The sequence below is a fragment of the Anolis sagrei genome, chromosome 8, assembly GCF_037176765.1.
Source record: "Anolis sagrei isolate rAnoSag1 chromosome 8, rAnoSag1.mat, whole genome shotgun sequence".
Classification (NCBI taxonomy): Eukaryota; Metazoa; Chordata; class Lepidosauria; order Squamata; family Dactyloidae; genus Anolis; species Anolis sagrei.
The window spans coordinates 10,107,212-10,126,782 of record NC_090028.1 but is presented as its reverse complement, the minus strand read 5'-3'; the positions used below and the strand labels follow the sequence as shown (position 1 = coordinate 10,126,782).

At 42.9% G+C, this 19,571-nt stretch overlaps 1 protein-coding gene across 2 annotated transcripts in view; it reads left to right on the top strand.

Annotated features, from left to right (window-relative positions):
* The first annotated feature begins 998 nt into the window (after positions 1 to 998).
* Positions 999 to 19,571, top strand: part of PLCG2 (phospholipase C gamma 2) — a 103,404-nt gene continuing 84,831 nt past the window's right edge. For both annotated transcript variants that reach the window (XM_060788088.2, XM_060788090.2), the window contains exon 1: positions 999 to 1,142. The gene's annotated coding sequence lies outside the window, so the exon portion shown is untranslated. The remainder of the gene's footprint in view (positions 1,143 to 19,571) is intronic.

Here is a 19,571-nt window from a genome sequence, read left to right as displayed (position 1 = left end):
AGCAGAAAACAAGCTTGCTCCCTCCTCCCTGTGGCTTCCTCTCACATATTTATACATGGCTATCATATCTCCTCTCAGCCTTCTCTTCTTCAGGCTAAACATGCCCAGTTCCCTAAGCCGCTCCTCATAGGGCTTGTTCTCCAGACCCTTGATCATTTTAGTCGCCCTCCTCTGGACACATTCCAGCTTGTCAATATCTTCCGGGGAGGCTCTGCTCTCGATCCCGCCTGCTTCACAGGCATGGCTGGCGGAGACGAGAGATAGGGCCTTCTCGGTGGTGGCTCCTCGGCTGTGGAACACCCTCCCCGTGGACATCAGACTAGCTGAATGAACAACGGAAATTGATACTGGATTGTGGTTTTGGCGATGAGACGACACGGAATGGCTTTTGTAGTAATGATGATGTTTTTGATGAGGATGTTTTCTGATAATGTTGAATTGTGGATTATTTGATACTGTGTCTTATATTTTGCACCTTGTTTTTTGCTATGTTGTACACCGCAGTTGCTGGGATTTATAGTTCATTACAATCAAAGAACATTCTGAACTCCACCAGCGATAGAAATGGCTCAAACTTCTCACACGGAATCCCCAGGACCATCACAAAATACTGTGTTTTCTGATGGTCTTTGGTGACCCCTCTGACACCCCCTCGCGACCCCCAGGTTGAGAAACATTGACTAGAGGGAGGGCCCAAGTAGGCCCATGCCTGGGGTCAAATCTTTGTGGAGGCCTTTGAGGTGAATGTTTATTTTTGTGTGGATTGAGGGGCTTATGGGATGCCCTCCCAAGATGTGAAGGTCCCATTCTATACACATGCATTGTTGTTGTTGTTGTTGTTGTTGTTGTTGACCTTTGCACACCTCCTCCCTCCTCCCCCCTCCCACCGCCTTTCACCCTCTCCCTCAGCCTCAAGCCTGCCGTCGCCTTTTTCCCTCCAAGGCTGCTGATTGGCCCTCCGCGCGTCACGTGCCTTGTTCTCCCTCTTTGGCCCCGCCCCCGAGGAGAAGCAGAAGTGGCCGAGGCTGCGGTGCCGTCAGAAGAGAAGAAGCAGCAGCAGCATCCGAGGAAGGGAGAGAGAGAGAGAGAAGGCGGAGAGAGAGTCCCGGCTGCCTCTTGCAGCCTCTTCCCTCGAGGGGCAGGTGAGGAGCGCGACCCTGAAGGGAGGGAGGAAGAATAGGGTCCTCTTACCGGGCGGGCATTACCTACATTCCTTCTCAAGATGTAGTGACTTATTTCCCAAGAGGGGCCTGTAAAAAGTGGGCAGGGAAGCCAGCCAGACTGGAAGTGTCTCCACACTGCAGGGCGGTTGTGTGCAGTGAGGGACTCCTGTGCTTGCCCTTCATCCTTGGCCCACAACACAGGGTTGTTGTGTGAAGGGTTGGCATGACTCGGGGCCATATAATCCAGAATACCCAGGCAGGTAATCCACATTATCAGCTTTGAACTGGATTATCTAGCAGTGTAGACTCAGGGCACTGCCATATAATCCAGAATATCCAAGAATATAGTCTACATCAGGGGTCCTCAAACTAAGGCCCGGGGGCCGGATGCGGCCCTCCAAAGTCATTTACCCGGCCCTCGCTCAGGGTCAACCTGTCTGAAACAACTTGAAAGCACACAACAATAACAACAATCCTATCTCATCAGCCAAAAATAGGCCCACACTTCTCATTGAAATACTAATCATTTTATGTTTGTTGAAATTGTTCTTCATTTTAATTATTGTGTTGTTTTTAAGTGTTTTTTGCACTACAAAAAAGATATGTGCAGTGTGCATTGGAATTCATTCATGTTTTTTCCCCAATTACAATCCGGCCCTCCAACAGTTTGAGGGACTGTGACCTGGCCCTCTGTTTAAAAAGTTTGAGGACCCCTGGTCTACATTATCAGTTTTAAACAGGGTTATCTAGTAGTGTAGATTCAGGGCTTTTCCACACTGCCATATAATCCGGAATATCCATGCAGATAGTCCACATTGTCATCTTTTAAACTAGATTATCTAGCAGTATAGATTCAATGCTTTCTACACTGCCATATAATCCGGAATATCCAAGCAGATAATCCAGTTTGCTTTGAACTGGATTATCTAGCAGTGTAGAATCAAAGAAGTTGAACTGGATTATCTAGTAGTGTAGACTGAGGGCCCTTCCACACTTGCTATATAATCCTGAATATCCAGGTAGATAATCCACATTAACTTCTTTGAGTCTACACTGCTAGATAATCCAGTTCAAAGAAGTTAATATGGATTATCTGCCTGGATATTCTGGATTATATAGCAGTGTGGAAGGGCCCTGAGTCTACGCTACTATATAATCCAGATTAAAACTGATAATGTGGATTATCTTCCTGGATAGTCCAGATTATATGGCAGTGTAGAAGGGCACTGAGTCTACATTGTTAGATAATCCCGTTCCCCGAATTCGAACTGCCAACTTTTTGGTCAGCAGTCCTGCCGTCAAAGGGTTTAACCCAGGCGTGGGCAAACATCGGGTCTCCAGGTGTTTTGGACTTCAGCTCCCACAGTTCCCGAAAGCTTCTGTTCCTTCATGTCTTCAGGTTCTTTCCCATTTAGGATGACCTGAAGGGTTTGAGGCTGAGAGAGTGTTACTTGCCTACAGTCTTGAATTAAAAGAGTATCAGGAATTAAACATGGCCATCTGTCCTCATGGCCCCCTAAACTGTCAGGTGTATTGTAGGGTTAAGAAGGCACTGATTCTTGCATTGTGCACCTCTTCTTGTGGCTCCCCCATCAGTACGCTGGTTGCAATTAATGGGTACTTACTTACTTAGGCGATCCCTCATTTTCCAAGTAGGATAATCCTCCAGGGTGGGTCCATAGGTGACTGTGGAGCCCTATTCTTGATCTGCATCTTCTCCCGCAGTTGGTTTCCAGGTGGAAGGCGGTCTCGGTCCGGGTTGGCTTGACGCGCCTTCTTCTTGGCACGTTTCTCTCTTTTGCCCTACATTCATGCCTCTTCAAATTCTGCAGCACTGCTGGTCACAGCTGACCTCCAGCTGGAGCGCTCAAGGGCCAGGGCTTCCCAGTTCTCAGTGTCTATGCCAGAGTTTTTAAGGTCGGCTTTGAGCCCATCTTTAAATCTCTTTTCCTGCCTTGGGTCTTTGTCAAATTTCATTAAGATCCATTATTGTTTGAGTCCACAGTGCTCTCTGGATGTAGGTAAACCACAACTCCCAAACCTAAGGTCAGTGATCACCAAACACTTCCTGTGTTTTCTGTTGGTCATGGAAATTCAGTGTGGGAAGTTTGGCCCAATTCTATCTATGGTGGGGTTCAGAATTCTCTTTGATTGTAGATAAACTATAAATCCCAGCAACTTCAATTCCCAAATATCAATGCCTATTTTCCCCAAACTTCACCAGTGTTCACATTTGGGCATATTGAGTATTTGTGCCAAGTTTGGTGCAGATCCATCATTGTTTGGGTCCACAATGCTCTCTGGATGTAGGTGAACTACAACTCCCAAACTTAAGCTCAATGACCACCAACCCCTTTCAGTATTTTCTGTTGGTCATGGGAGTTCTGTGTGCCAAGATTGGTTTAATTCCAACATTGGTGGAGTTCAGAATGCTCTTTGATTGTACGTAAACTATAAATCCCAGCAACTACAACTCCCAGATGTCACAAAATCAGTCGTCGCCCCCCTCCAAACCCCACCAGTATTCAAATTTGGACGTATTGGGTATTTGTGCCGAATTTGGTCCAGTGAATGAAAATAAATCCTGCATATCGGATATTTACATTGATACATAACAGTAGTAAAATTTGAGTTACGAAGTAGCAATGAAAATAATGTTGTTTTCATTGCCTGCTCTCTGTCATTATGTTTAGTTCCTATGTTTTATGTTTTGATGTTTTACATTTTAATGTTATGTTGTTTATTTGATTGCAGTTTGTATTGTTATATTGTAGTTTGTTGTTCGGGCTTGGCCCCGTGTAAGCCGCTCCGAGTCCCCGTTGGATAGATGGTGGTGGGGTATAAATAATGTTTATATTATTATTATTATTATTATTATTATTATTATTATTATTATTATTGGGGGTCACCACAACATAAGGAACTGTATTAAGGGGTTGGGGCGTTAGGAAGGTTGAGAACCACTGTTTTAAAACTACAGCTTCCATGATTTCATGGCATTGAGCCAAGTCACCTAAAGCAGTATCAGACTTCATTGATTCTACAGTGAAGATGTACCCTTAGCTGCAGATACAAACTTTTTCATGTAGATGTTGCCTGTGTAGTCATAGTGGTGCTGTTCTTTGTTTCTTCTGTTTTGTGCCCCCCCCCAATCTTTTCCTGTTTTAGTCCTTTGTAAATCACCTTGAGTGCCCTTGGACCGAAACGCACACGTGATCTATTAGAAAATGGATCTTCTGTGGTGAGTTTTGGCTTCTGAGCCAGCAGAAAACCTGTCTCTTCTGGTCCCCACAGACTCGCTTCATGCTTTGCTGTCACCCTCCAAGTAAGTGCAGGAGGTTGGCCAGCTGCAAAAAGAGGGAAGGAAACCAGCTGCTAGCATTACCTCCCCCCCTTCCCCGCCTTTCCCCTAGTAGGGAGGTGAGTGCTTTAGTAATAGCGCAATTTAGATGTGATGTGAAAGAAAGAAAGGTAGTTGCCTGAACTCAGATGAGGGAGCTTGTTTGCGGAAAGTGTTTGGACATGACCGTACATCTTGTGAGAGGCATTGGAGAGGAGATTCTGTCCCATTGTATTGTTGCAAATTAGTATTTCCCACTGTGTTAGCCCATTCTGGAAAAAGTACACAAACTATTAGGAATTATTATTATTGTTACATGAGGCCAAGCCCGCAGTACATCAATAAAATGAAGGCAATAACAAAATAATCAATACAAAACAGTAAAATAAATCTCAAAACAAAAATAAACAATAAACAATAACATAAAAGCATTTAAAAACCTATGGCCGGGCCAAATGTAATAATTTAAAATTTAAAACATACTACTGGGCATGAACAAGGTAGGGTATAACTAGGATCGGGTTTTCAAAGAAAGGTGAGGGCGCGTAGGCAATCCTAAATCAATGTTAAAGTGCATTTGAGGACATATTACCATTTCTTTTGTAAACCACCACACCAAGTGTTGTCCCAGTTTCTCTGCTTTTCTTTCCCGAGTTCCCTTGATGACTTCAAAAACAAACAAGGGAAGACCGATGATGCTTGCTAACTTTAAATGTTTACTAATAGCAGGCGTCCCCAAACTTTTTAAACTGAAGGCTGGTTCACTGTCCCCTACACAAGTGTTTCTCAACCTGGGGGGTCAGGATTCTGGGGGAGGGGGTGTCAGAGGGGTCACCAAAACCATCAGAAAACACAGTGTTTTCTATTGGTCATGAGGATTCTGTGTGGGAAGTTTGGCCCAATTCTTTCGTTGGTAGGGTTCAGAATGCTCTTTGATTGTAGGTGAACTGTGAATCCCAGTGACTACAACTCCCAAATGTCAAGGTCTATTTCCCCCAAATGCCATCTGTGTTCATATTTGGGTGTATTGAGTGCTTGTGACAAGTTTGGTCCAGATCCATCATTGTTTGAGTCCACAGTGCTCTCTGGATGTAGGTAAACTGCAACTCCCAAACTCAAGGTCAATGCCCACCAAACCCTTCCAGTATTTTCTGTTGTTCATGGGAGTTCTGTGTGCCAAGTTTGGTTCAATTCCATTGTTGGTGGAGTTCAGAATGCTCTTTGATTGTAGGTGTATAAATCCCTGCAACTACAACTCCCAAATGACAAAATCATAATTTTTTGAGTGATGGTCACTCCTTGTGTTATGAGATGTTTTGTTGTCAAATTTGGTGTGATTTTGTTCATTGGTTCTTTTGTTTTTAAGGTACTCATAAGGCACAGAGCATCTATAATATAAATCTGTAAGGGGCGTCGTACGGAGCCGTATAACTCCACAACCCCCCAACGAAACTGAACCAGAATTGCCATGCCCCTAGGACAACCCACTCGGTACAAACTAATGTACTCCAAATTAAAAAAAAAACACCACAACAACGACAAAAACACCGCAAAACAACTGAACATGCGCACTGGCGCAAACTCCCCGGCACGCGCGCACGCACGGCCCCTCCCCCCCTCCCCCCGCGCGGCACACACACACGTGCGCGGTGCAAACTCCCCGCCACGCGCGCACGCGCCGCCCCTCACCCCCCCCGCGTGGCACACACAAAGGGGTGGGGTGAAGGGAGGGGGCGTGTCTAACTGGAGAGGGAGGGAGGAGGGAAGGAGTGAGTCACGGAGGGAAGGGGTGGGGCGAAGGGAGGAGGCGTGTCTTCAAATTCGCCCCCTCCCTTCTCCCCACCCCTTCCCTCCCTGAGTCACTCCTTCCCTCCTCCCCCCCCCTCCGGAAAGACACGCCCCCTCCCTTCGCCCCACCCCTTCCCTCCCTGATTGACTCCTGGAAGGAAAGGGGTGGGGCGAAGGGAGGGGGCGTGTCTTTCCGGAGGGGGTGGGAGGAGGGAAGGAGTGACTCAGGGAGGGAAGGGGTGGGGAGAAGGGAGGAGGCGTGTCTTCAAATTCGCCCCCTCCCTTCGCCCCACCCCTTCCCTCCCTGAGTCACTCCTTCCCTCCTCCCATCCCCTCCGGAAAGACACGCCCCCTCCCTTCGCCCCACCCCTTTCCTTCCAGGAGTCAATCAGGAAGAGAAGAGGTGGGTCGAAGGGAGGGGGCGTGTCTTTCCGGAGGGGGGGGGAGGAGGGAAGGAGTGACTCAGGGAGGGAAGGGGTGGGGAGAAGGGAGGGGGCGACTTGGAAGACAACAATGATGGATCCGGACCAAAGCATTCAATACGCCCTAATATCCACACAGATGGAGTTTGAGGAAAATAGACCTTGACATTTGGGAGTTGTAGTCACTGGGATTCAGAGTTTACCAAGACTCAAAGAGCATCCTGAACCCCACCAACGACAGAATTGGGGCAAACATGCCACACTGAACCCCCATGACCAACAGAAGATACTCAAGTTTACACACAAGCATAAAGAAGGGGGAGGACGGAGGGATGCCAAAGAGAGAGAGAGAGGGAGAGAAAGAGGGGAAAGGAAGGAGTGTGAGAGAGAGAAAGAGGGAAAGAGGGCGAGTGAAGGAAGGAAGAGAGGCCAGGCACAGACTTCAAAACTCTTACTAAAAGCCACAGCAACGCGTGGCAGGGCACAGCTAGTTTATATATATATAGATTTACAAACTCAGACAAAATAAAAAAAACTTTGCATTATACTAAATGTCCTTTGATTAGAAGCTGGACACTTGGAATGCCTTCTGGTGTCGCTGTGAGAAGGTCCTCCATTGTGCATGTGGCAGAGCTCAGGTTGCATTGCAGTAGGTGGTCTGTGGTTTGCACTTCTCCACACACGCATGTTGTGGACTCCACTTTATAGCCCCATTTCTTAAGATTGGCTCTGCATCTTGTGGTGCCACAGTGCAGTCTGTTCAACTTCTTTCAAGTTACCCAGTCTTCTGTTTGTCTAGTATCTCATTCGGTATCAACCATAGACTGAGGTTCCGGGTTTTTGCCTGCCACTTTTGGGCTCTTGCTTGCTGAGGTGTTCCCATTCTAGCTAAAACCTCTGTTTTCCCTAACAGCACAAGAGGTGGGGGGATGTGAGAGAAATGGTGTGGTGTTCCAACATATATGAGCATGGTTTAATGTTGAAATGGCAGTTTCTCATGCTAGCCTAAATCTGAATTTCATTAAAGCTGTTCATATGCCATAGGAGTACAGTGCTTTTTGTGCAACACCTTTGGAGTCCAAATGTAGCTTCTCTGCAACAAGTTATCCCGTTGTTTCGAGAAATTGTTCTTATGGTATTAGTTGAAACATAAAGGCAGCACTCTCATTTTAACAGGAAGCCAAAACTAGCAGGTGCTTGTAACATGTTCCTTCATGTGAGCCAGAAAACTAACCGGGAAGATGCAATTAACCTTTTTGTCCTATTACATATGAACACAGAACTGTTGCTAATGGCTTCTGAGGAAGCTGGCTGCCAGTTATGCAATTTTAGATAGTGAGCTCAATAGTTTGGTGATCGTGGTGGAACGAGATGACATGTAATAGACCAGTCCTGCTCATATTAAGTGAAGTGTCGGCTCTTCCTAGTAGGTTTGGGATTTGAAGTTGGCTTGCGAATCTTGTTTGAAAGCACTTAAGCAGATGCTTTTGGACACTATCTTCTCAGTTGTTCTTTTGTTGTTGCTGCTGTTGATAGGAAGGTGTGTGTGTGTGTGGGGGGGGGGGCAAGCGGCAGGAAAGGGGTTGTGTGCAGGAACATAAGCCTCTTTTACATGATATGTAAATCTCAGTGAGATACGTGACATGAGTTTACGTGGGTCTGACTCTGAGTTTTACAGATGAACCTTGTTCACCTGCAGCTACAGGCCTATACAAGCCTTCAGTCTGGAGTTCAGTTCTAGGGGTTGTACCCTGAGAGAAGGGAAAGGTGATGTTTAAGGTTTTGGGTTTTGTTTTTGGTTTTTTTGGTGTTTTTTTTTGCTCATTGCTCATTAAGGGCTTGAAAGGGAATTTACTATGTTTCTTCAAGTTTGAGTTGCATCTTTCTTGGTGCAATGTGCATTTTATTCACACTAATTATATGAGTAAATGTAGTTAAAACCGTAGTTATTACTAAATCACTTTTAGTGTATTAGCGATTTAGTTACTGTATATCAGTGTTTCTCAACCTTCCTAATGCCGCGACCCCTTAATACAGTTCCTCATGTTGTGGTGACCCGTAACCATAACATTATTTTTGTTGCTATTTCATAACTGTAATTTTGCTATTGTGATGAATCGTAATGTAAATATCTTCTATGCAGGATGTTTTTTCATTCACTGGACTAAATTTATCACAAATACATGATACGCCGAAATTTGAATACTGGTGGGGTTGGGGAAAGATTGATTTTGTAATTTGGGAGTTGAAGTTGCTGGGATTTATAGTTCGCCTATAATCAAAGAGCATTCTGAACTCCACCAACAATGACACACATAACTCCCATGACCAACAGAAAATGCTGGAAGGGTTTGGTGGGCATTGACCTTGAGTTTTGGAGTTGTAGTTCACCTACATCCAGAGAGCCCTGTGGATGCAAACAATGATGGATCTGGACAAACTTGGCATGAATACTCAATATGCCCAAATGTGAACCCTGGTGGAGTTTGTGAAAAATAGACCTTGACATTTGGGAGTTGTAGTTGCTGGGATTTATAGCTAACGTATAATCAAAGAGCATTCTGAACCCTATCAATGATAGAATTGGCCAAAATTCCCATACAGAACCCCCACGACCAACAGAAAATACTGTGTTTTCTGGTGGTCTTTGGTGGCTCCTCTGACACCCCTTCATGACCCACTCAGGGGTCCCGACCCCCAGGCTGAGAAACACTGCTGTTTATACTCGAGTCTAAGCCTAGTTTTTCAACCCCTTTTTTAGGCTGAAAAAGCTCCCCTCGGCTTATCCTCAAGTCGTTATTTCACACTGTTATTAGTATTATTTTTATTGAATTTATTATTTTACTCTATTATTATTGTTATTATTATTATATTTACATTATTTTACTCTATTATTATTACCTTTATTATTTTACTTTATCATTATTATAGGTATTATTACATTTACATTATTTTATTATTATTATTATTATTATTACATTTACATTATTTTACTTTTATTATTATTGGAAGGATATGTCAGCACATTTACATTGAAGGTTAGAATAATCATTTAATGAGAGCTGGACAGTCTTACCTTAAATTACAGTTTTATGTAAATACTCAAAAACATTTAACCTTCTGATGCCTCAATTAATGTAGTTTTATTGGTATCTATTTTTATTTTGAAATTTACCAGTAGCTGAATTTCCCACTCTTGGCTTATATGTTTTCCCAGGTTTTTGTGGTAAATTTAGGTGCCTCGACTTATATTTGGGTCGGCTTATACTTGAGTATATACGGTATTGTTAAATCACTTTTTAAATTACTATTACTTACTAAATCAGTTATTCAGTGTGGTTTCAGTGTTGGGGTTGGGTTCTTTAGAAGAGGGCTTAATCCCTGTTTGACCAGGGGAACCCACTGGATGAATTTAGACGTGTCACACTCTCTCAGCCTTAGATGAAGGTAAACCCCATTCAAACAAATTTTGTTTAAAAATCACAGTGATATGTTTTCCTTAAAGTAAATGTAAAGTTTTCCCCTTGACATTAATGGGTGGTGCCCATCTCCATCTCTAAGCTGAAGAGCTGGCGTTGTCCATAGATGCCTCCAAGGTCATGTGGCTGGCATGACTGTATGGAGCGGCGTTACCTTCCTGCCGGAGCGGTACCTATTGATCTACTCACATTTGCATGTTTTTGAACTGCTAGGTTGGCATAAGCTGGGGCTAACAGTAGGAGCTCATGCCGCTCCCTGGATTCAAACCATTGACCTATCGGTCAGCAAGTTCAGCAGCTCAGTGCTTTAACCTACTGTGCCACCAGGGGCTCCTTGGTTTTCCTTAGGATTGCCCTAAATTGGAAATGACCCAAAGTTGCAAATGACCTGAACAACATGAGATATCAAATACTGTATATACTCGAATATAAGCCGAGGCACCTAATTTAACACACAAAAACTGGGAAAACATATTGACTCGAGTATAAACCGAGGGTGGGAAATGCAGCAGCTACTGGTCAATTTCAAAATAAACATAGATACCAATACATTAATTGAGGCATCAGTAGATTAAATATTTTTGAATATTTACATAGAATTATAATTATAATATAACTGTCCAACTCTGATTAAACCATTATTCTCACTTTCTTCAATGTAAATGTGCTTCCAATAATAGAGTAAAACAATAAATGTAATAATAACAATAATAGAGTAAAACAATAAATGCAATAATAACAATAATTCTATTTATTATTGCTATATTGAATATAGCAATAATAGAGTAAAATAATAAATGTAATAATAATAATGATTATGATGATGATGATAATAACAGAATAAAATAATAAATAACCTTGACTCGAGTATAAGCCGAGGGGGAGTTTTTCAGCCTAAAAGGGGGCTGAAAAACTAGGCTTATACTTGAATATATACAGTAACTCATTTAGAAGAACATCCTCCCCCCCCCCCCCCGCACACATGCGGAATGGTGAGGAGTGCTGGGATTTGTAGTTCAGCCGCCCTGGGAGGTCTTCGCCATTCCCACTTTTTTTTTTATATAGACTAGACAGTGAAGGAGGTTGCGTGAATCTATGTATGGATTTTGTGAATTCCTTATCCAGGGAGTTTTCTTCCTAGGTACCTTTCCGTTCCAGATACCAGTGCAAATTAGTACATTGCTATGAGAAAAGCCACTGTGGTGTTGGTGTGGCTGATACAATATTAAATTACTAGCTGCCCCTGTTCTGTCGTTGATGGGGTTCAGCATGCTCTTTGATTGTAGATGAATTACAAATCCTACAACTCACAAATGTCAAGGTCTCTTTCCCCCAAACTCCATCTGTGTGCACATTTGGGCATATGGAATATTCATGCCAAGTTTGGTCCAGATCCATCATTGTTTGAGTCTAAAATGCTCTCTGGATGTAAGTGAACTACAACTCCCAAACTCAAGGTCAATGCCCACCAAACCCTTCTAGTGTTTTCTGTTGGTCATGGGAGTCCTGTGTGCCAAATGTGGTTCAATTCCATCATTGGTGGAGTTCAGAATTCTCTTTGATTGTAGGTGAACTATAAATCCCAGCAACTACAACTCCCAAATGACAAAATCATTTTTTTTAAAAAATGGTGATCACTCCTTGGGTTAGTAGATGTCTTGTGGCCAAATTTGGCAGCAATTCGTCCAATGGTTTTTGAGTTATGTTAATCCCACAAACGAACATTGCATTTTTATTTATATAAGACTAGCCGTCCCCTGCCACACATTGCTGTGGCCCGATCTGTGTATATGTACTTTGTGTGTGTCTATATTTCTGTATATGTGTATATATGTGGTTTTGCACATGTGTTCTAATGTATTTTTTAATTTTTTGGCTTTTAAAGTCTCTTATGTTGTGTTTTTCAGTGTTTTTATGAGTAATGGTCACTCGTTGGCCTGAAAGGTGTCTTGTGTCCAAATTTGGTGTCCGTTTGTCCAGTGGTTTTTGAGTTATGTTACTTACTTTACTTACTTAGGCGATCCCTCATAGTTCGAGGATGATGGTCCTCCAAGTTCGGTGTCCTGGCGGTGGGTCCGTAGGTGACTGTGGAGCCCTATTCTTGATCTGCATCTTCTTCCACAGTGAGGGCATTGGCTTCCAGGTGGAAGGCGGTCTCGGTTGGGATTGGCTTGATGCACCTTCTTCTTGGCACATTTCTCTCTTTCACTTTCCATTTGTACCTCTTCAAATTCTGCAGCACTGCTGGTCACAGCTGACCTCCAGCTGGAGCGCTCAAGGGCCAGGGCTTCCCAGTTCTCGTTGTCTATGCCAGAGTTTTTAAGGTTGGCTTTGAGCCCATCTTTAAATCTCTTTTCCTGCCTGCCAACATTCTGTTTTCTGTTCTTGAGTTCGGAGTAGAGCAACTTCTTTGGGAGACGGTGGTTGGGCATCCGGACAATGTGGCCGGTCCAGCAGAATTGATGGCGGAGCACCATCGCTTCAATGCTGGTGGTCTTTGCTTCTTCTGGCACGCTGACATTTGTCCGCCTGTCTTCCCAAGAGATTTGCAGGATTTTCCGGAGGCAGCGCTGATGGGATCGTTCCAGGAGTTGCATGTGATGTCTGTAGACAGTCCATGTTTCGCAGGCATATAGCAGGGTTGGGAGAATATTACCTTATAAACAATCACCTTGGTCTCCCTACGGATGTCCCGGTCCTCAAAGACTCTCTGCTTCATTTGGAAAAATGCTGCACTCTCAGAGCTCAGGCGGTGTTGTATTTCGGTGTCAATGTTGACTTTGGTGGTGAGGTGGCTGCCAAGGGAGCGGAAATGATCAACATTTTCTAATGAGTTATGTTAATCCCACAAACGAGCATTACATTTTATTTATATAGATTCATCTTTGTGGTGCACAATGTTCAATTCTATTAGTGTTGCAGACAGGTCTGTTTGAAGCCTTCATATCGACCTTTCTGTCCCTTGTCAGTCCCAGGTGTTGATTATTTTAGACTTTTTTTTCTCATTGTGCTTGTCTTGTAACTGTTTCTTTTCAAGTTGTATCCCTTATTATTTCTACTTCTCCTCTAATGATTATATTTTGTTTATCTGGTGCTCGGTTTTGTTTCCGTGCCAAGACATGCTGGTTAAATCTTGATGTTTATTCTGTGCCTGCCCTTTAGAGTTCAGGTGCCACTCCAGGTGTTGAGTCAATGTTTCTGGTGTGATATGCAAACAGATATACATAAAAGTTGCGGTTTTGCGGGATAAAGCCTGGTATGTAAGAAACTGCCATAGACAATAATAATAATTTGCTTCATTGGACAGATCCTACATCTGCTCTCTTACTGTGTAAACTATTGTTTGTTCTTGGGTTTTGGGAATGCAGCACAGTAAGTTTTCATGCTGGCACTCTGTGATTAACGCCGTGGAATGCAGTTAGTGGGGGGTTCTGTTTTTATTAATTTTTTCCCATTCTACCAAGTAGCAAGTTGAAAATTCAAATATGAAATTACTTGGCTCCGTATTTATATTTATCGTGTCAGGGGCAGACCAAACAGTTGCGTTGTATTTTTAACAAACAAACAAAACACAAAGTTTGCAAGCTTGGTAGTTGATTAAATGTTCTTTGACCAGTAGCTGACCACTTGGAGTGCCTCTGATGTTGCTGCAAGGTGGTCCTCCATTGTGCATGTGGCAGGACTCGGGTTGCATTGCAGCAGAAGGTCTGTAGTTTGCTCTTCTCCACACCCGCATGTTGTGGATTCCACTTTGTAGCCCCATTTCTGAAGGTTGGCTCTGCATCTCGTGGTGCCAGAGCACAGTCTGTTCAGCGCCTTCCAAGTCGCCCAGTCTTCTGTGTGCCCAGGGGGGAGTCTCTCATTTGGTATCAGCGATTGATTGAGGTTCTGGGTTTGAGCCTGCCACTTTTGGACTCTCACTTGCTGAGGTATTCCAGCGAGTGTGTCTGTAGATTTTAGAAAACTATGTCTTGATTTAAGTCGTTGACGTGCTGGCTGACATTCAAACAGGGGATGAGATGGAGATGTCTCTGCCTTGGTCCTTTCACTATTGGCTGCTTCTTCAGGTGGTGCAATACCGGCTAAGCAGTGTAATTTCTCCAGTGGTGTAGGGCGCAGACACCCCGTGATGATGCGGCATGTCTCATTAAGAGCCACATCCACTGTTTTAGCGTGGTGAGATGTGTTCTACACTGGGCATGCATACTCAGCAGCAGAGTAGCATAGCGCAAGGGCAGATGTCGTCACTGAGTCTGGTTGTTATCCCCAGGTTGTGCCAGTCAGCTTTCGTGTGATATTATCACCTGACTCGGTAATTTGCTTTAAACTGGAAAGTATGTGTTTATATCCACAGTGTGGCAATTTTGTTTCCTTTGAAATCTCTTTAAATATTATCAGCAGAGATGGACAAAAGCAAAGATGGTGGCGCCTGGTTATTAACAAGGAAACTGAAAGAGGTAATTTACTGCAAACACTGTTGGGTGAAAAGAGTGAATAAAATAAATACAAGAGACAGTGTTGTGGTTTGAGCTGTATTTGAGCTCTCCAGTCCATTCTCTTCTTCTATTGCCATGGGGAAGTGGCAATGATTCCTGATCAGAATTTGATAGTTGTTTCATGGCATTACCATTCATAAATAAGAGAAAACTTACTAGTAATTGTGGTGTAGAAGACCTGATTGAAGCGGAAAGGGGGGCATTATTCTGTGGTAAAACACCTTGATTCCATACCTAGGTCTGAAATAGTCTCTTGTTTATGACTCTGCAGACCTACTGCTAATTTATTTATCGTGTCAGAAGCAAATTGAAGGTACAGTATCTATATAAATAAAAATGTAATGTTTGTTTGTGGATTTAACAGAACTCAAAAGCCACTGGACGAATTGATACCAAATTTGGACACAAGACACCTAACAACCCAATGTATGTCCTTCACTCAAAAAATTGATTTTGTCATTTGGGAGTTGTAGTTGTTGGGATTTATAGTTCACCTACAATCAAAGAGCATTGAACCCCAACAATGATGGAATTGAACCAAACTTGGCACACATGACCAACAGAATATACTGGAAGGGTTGGGTGGCCAGTGTTCTTTGGTTTTAGAGTTGTAGTTCACCTACATCCAGAGCTCACTTTGGTCCAGAGCTCACATTGTTTGAGTCACTTTGGACTCAAACAATGATGGATCTGGACCAAACTCTGCATGAATACTCAAAATGCCCAAATGTGAACACTGGTGGAGTTTGGCAAAAACAGAATCTTGACATTTGGGAGTTGTAGTTGCTGGGATTTATAGTTCATCTACAATCACAGAGCATTCTGAACCCCACCGGTGATAGAATTGGGCCAAACCTCCCACACATAACCCCCATGTGGGCCACAGCAACACGTGGCAGGGGGCGGCTAATTCATAATTAAGAGAAGACTTACTTGTAACTGTGATGTAGAAGACCTGATCGAAGCAGAAAGGGGGGCATTATTTGTGGTAAAACACCTTGATTCCATACCTAGGTCTGAAATAGGCTCTTGTCTATGACTCTGCAGACTTGCTGCTAATTTATTTATCGTGTCATAACCAAATTGAAGGTACAGTATAATGTATATAAAAGAATACAAACAAAGTTAAAAACTAAGCATTGTACTAGACTTTCTTTGACCAGAAGCTGGCTACTTGGAGTGCCTCTGCTGTCACTGTAAGAAGGTCTCCATTGTGCTTGTGGCAGGGCACAGACTCCATTATAGTAAGTGGTCTGTGGTTTGTTCTTCTCCACACTCGCATGTCATGGACTCCACTTTGTAGCCCCATTTCTTAAGGTTAGCTCTGCATCTTGTGCCAGAACACAATCTGTTCAACGCCTTCGAAGCCGCTCAGCCTTTTATGTGCCCGGGAGGAAGTTTCTCATCTGGTATCAGCCATACGTTGATGTTCTGGGTTTTAACCTGCCACTTTTGGACTCTTGCTTGCTGGAGTGCTCCTGCGAGTATCTCTGTAGATGTTAGAAAGCTGTTTCTTGATTTAAGGCATTGGCATGCTTGCTGATATCCAAACAGAGGATGGGCCAGAGATGTCACTGCTTTGGTCCTTTCATTACTGGCTGCTACTTCCCGACGGATGTCAGGTGATGCAATACCAGCTAAACAGTATAATTTATTTATTTATTTTTATTTATTTCATATACTAGTACCCCGCCCTTCTCACCCCCGGGAGGGGGGGTGGACTCAGGGCGGCCTCACAGAAAACACCATTTGGTGCCATCATAATGTTAAGAACAATCAACAAATTCATTAAAACAAAACATTAAATAAGTAGTTGTTAAAATATGCCAATTAAAATCCGGGTCAATTCATTGTCACTTCGAAATTGCTTATGTCTTCTTCATACAAGCCACTGTTCAATAGTCAAATGCAAGGTCCCACAGCCAAGTCTTGATTTTCCTTCTAAAGGACAGGAGGGTGGTGGCCAGTCTGATGTCTTTGGGGAGGGAATTCCACAGAGGGGGAGCCACTGTTGAGAAGGCCCTGTCTCTTGTCTCCACCAATCCCGTTTGCGACGGCGGTGGGATCGAGAGCAAGGCCTCTTCAAATGATGTTAAACTTAATTTCTCCAGTGGTGTAGGGCGTAGACATCCTGTGATCATGCAGCATGTCTCATTAAAGGCCATATCCACTGTTTTAACGTGGTGAGATGTATTCCACACTGGGCGTGCATATTCAGCAGCAGAGTAGCAAAGTGCAAAGGCAGATGTCGTCACTGTGTCTGGTTGTGATCGCCAGGTTGTGCCAGTCAGCTTTTGTATGATATTATTTCTAGCACCCATTTTTTGCTTGATAATCAGGTAGTGCTTCTTGTAGGTTAGCACATGGTCCAGGGTAACTCCCAAGTATTTCAGTGTGCTACAATGCTCCAGTGGGATTCCTTCCCAGGAATTTGCTGCTAATCAAAGGAAATATTATTGACATAGGTAAACCAAATGTCTGAATAAGCTAGCTGTATTGATATCTAGAGGTTTCAAGCTTATTTGCTCCTTATACAAATGTCTAACAATTTGGCGAGACAGAAGTGGCGTGGTGGTTAAAGTGTTGTGTTAGGATGCTGGAAGATCAGAAATCGAATCTCCACTGAGCCATGGAAACTCACTTGGTGACTTAGTCAAGTCACCCTTTTCTCAGCTTCAGAGGAAAGCAGTGGTGAACATCCTTTGAAATATTGCCAGGAAACTCCTATGATATGTTTGCTGTAAAGTGGAGCAGACTTGAAGACATGTAACAAACAAATATTTGAATGCCAATGATATTTGCAGTTAAATATTTGAATATGGTAGAATCCTCTCACTGACACACACATCATATTATTGAATTTAATGTACTGACTGTGGCTAAAATCTTATGCATACCTTTGGAATGAGCACCATAGGTCACAGTAAGACTGTCCTAACTAAGCATACACTGGAACTAAATGTGCATAGCAGAGTAACTAAGCTGGTTATGTTCATTTTTATGTAAATGCATACTATCGCAATTCACAATGTAGCCCAATATATGCAAGGTATCCCACAATGTATACACCTTTAATAGGATTACAGATTACAATAGTTATCAAACTGCAAGAGAAACTAAGTGAGGTTTACAGTGCTTATATTTTGTTAGTGTGAGGTGTGAATTACTTCACAGTAATGACATTTGACTACTTTCCATAAGAATGCAATTTAAGATGGAACTCTTAATTAAACTATTATAACATTTACTATCCGTCCCCTGCCACATGTTGCTGTGGCCCAGTCTGGTAATCTGGAAAATAAAGTATTGAGAAAGTGTTGGTTTCTAATATATGTAATTTCTTTATGCTTGTGGGTCAACAGTGTTTCTTGTTGTTTCTTTGTCAGTGTTGATGTGGAGATTGTCTGGTTTGCCCACTCTGGAACATGCAACATACGATTATCCTACTTTAGGGCTCCCTTTCAAATCTATGATACTATATTTCTCTGTGTGTGAATCATATCTATTTATCTATATCTATGGCTGGATGGCTCTTTGTCAGGAGGGCTTTGATTACGTTTTCTTGCCCTGGTGAAGGGAGTTGGACTGGATACCCTTAAGTATTTTCTGTTGGTCATGGGGTTCTGTGTGGGACGTTTGCCCCAATTCTATCGTTGGTGGAGTTCAAAATGCATTCTTTGATTGTAGATGAACTATAAATCCCAGTAACTACAGCTCCCGAATGTCAAGGTCTATTTTCCCCAAACTCTATCTGTGTTCATATTTGGGCATATGGATTATTCGTGCCAAGTTTGGTCCAGATCCATCATTGTTTGAATGCAAATGCTCTCTGGATGTAGGTGAACTACAACTCCCAAACTCAAAGTCAATGCCCACCAAACCCTTCTAGTGTTTTCTGTTGGTCATGGGAGTCCTGTGTGCCACATTTGGTTCAATTCCGTCATTGATGGAGTTCAGAATGCTCTTTGATTGTAGATGTACTATAAATCCCAGCAACAACAACTCCCAAATGACAAAATCAGTATTTTTGAGTGAGGGTTGCTCCTTGGGTTAGTAGGTGACTTGTGGCCAAATTTGGCGGCAATTCGTCCACTGGTTTTTGAGCTATGTTAACCCCACAAACGAACATTACATTTTTATTTATGCTTCAATACAAATATATTTACTTAACTTTCAAATAATAACCATAACATGATAACCATAACTACTATGCTTAAGGGTGTATGAATTTTTGAGAGGGGTAAATCTCATTGATTTTAAATGGACTTGTCTCTGGTAACTATTGGATTGCAGTATCTTTTGTTGTTAGAAGGTTTGGATCATTCGCTTGTACCCTTAACTACAAAACAGGACATTTATGAGTCATGACAATTAATGTGTTGGTATCAGTCAGCATTCATCCTAGAGTGTGTGCCCCCCCCCCCAATGTAATTTAATTTGCATTTGCATTCTTAGCTAGTTCTGTCTGCTTTAAATTGGTTAAGTTTCATATCGTGATAGGCTAGTAGCATTCTGCTATGTCAAATAATTTATGGGATCTTTCGCTGGAGCACTGTAGGCAGTTTGGTGAACATTTTAGAGTTGCTTATATCTTATCTGATTACAGAGAACTGGGGAAAAAAAATACTTGGCCAGATTTTGCTTGGTCTTGTACTGGAGGCCTTTCCCCCTATTTATACTGAGAACAAGCATAAGCTTCCTGAAGGATTGTCTCAATTTTCCCACATCAATTCTGGTCATTAGAACTGCAAGAATAGCAGACCTTTTTAGATTTTGGATAACATCCTAAGTTCATGAAGTTTCTTAGTGAAGGAGGATGTGGTCGCTGGCACTCCAAAAGGAACTGTGCTGATGCTGCTCCTGGAGTAGTGGAAACAACGCAT